The sequence below is a fragment of the Triticum aestivum genome, chromosome 7B (genome assembly GCF_018294505.1).
Source record: "Triticum aestivum cultivar Chinese Spring chromosome 7B, IWGSC CS RefSeq v2.1, whole genome shotgun sequence".
In the NCBI taxonomy this organism is placed as follows: domain Eukaryota; kingdom Viridiplantae; phylum Streptophyta; class Magnoliopsida; order Poales; family Poaceae; genus Triticum; species Triticum aestivum.
This window is the reverse complement of record NC_057813.1, coordinates 703188806-703189929: the sequence shown is the minus strand read 5'-3', so window position 1 is coordinate 703189929 and position 1124 is coordinate 703188806.

The following is a 1124-nucleotide window of genomic DNA, read 5'->3' as shown; positions in this document are numbered from 1 at the left end:
TATATATACCTACGTACCCCCGACAGATCAAATACAGAGCCAAAAACCTAATTCCACCGCCGCAACTTTCTGTATCCACGAGATCCCATCTTGGGGCCTGTTCCGGAGCTCCGCCGGAGGGGGCATCTACCACGGAGGGCTTCTACATCAACACCATAGCCTCTCCGATGAAGTGTGAGTAGTTTACTTCAGACCTTCGGGTCCATACACTACTAGGAAAAGGCCTACTAATGGCGCACTGGTTTTGCCTACTAATGGCGCATTACCAGTGCGCCATTAGTATCACACCACTAGTATTTTTTACTAATGGCGCACCACTGGTGCGCCATTAGTATCTGGTATACTAATGGCGCACCATGCAGTGCGCCATTAGTTTTGCCCAGAGTGCGCCACTAGTGTATTCTATACTAATGGCGCACCACATGGTAGTGCGCCATTAGTAACAATTTTTTTAATTTTTTTTCTTAATCTCAGGTCACTATTTCACCTATGAGATATCCAACACATATATATACAACAAGCATCCATATAACAATCATAGCCAACACACAAGTTCCATCATATATACATACATAGCCAACACATAGTTCCATCGTTACATATTACAAAAGTTTCACGTTGTTCATCCAACACCGTTATCCATCAATTCACAAAAGTTTCACATTGATACAAAATAAAAACACAAATGGAAAAGAAGCACTCCATCCATGCAAGCTTCCGTGAATTAAATCAAATCTGCAAAATGATAAACAAGAAGTTAGAAGAAGAAAAAGAAGAAGACTAGAAGAACACTAGAAGAAGAATAAGAAGAATTTTGGAAAAGAAGAAGAATAAGAAGAAGACTATAAGCTTATTATGTAAACTTGATCATTTTGTGCTAACATAAGTTATTTTGGAGCTAACCTATAACTAAGCATATAAGCTCTAAGTTTGTATATTAGAGCCAACTTAGGTAAAATGAAGCTAACCTATGTCATTTTGGAAAAGAAGAAGAATAAGAAAAAGACTATAAGCTTATTATGTAAAATTGATCATTTTGTGCTAACATAAGTTATTTTGGAGCTAACCTATACGAAACTAAGCATATAAGCTCTAAGTTTGTATATTAGAGCCAACTTAGGTAA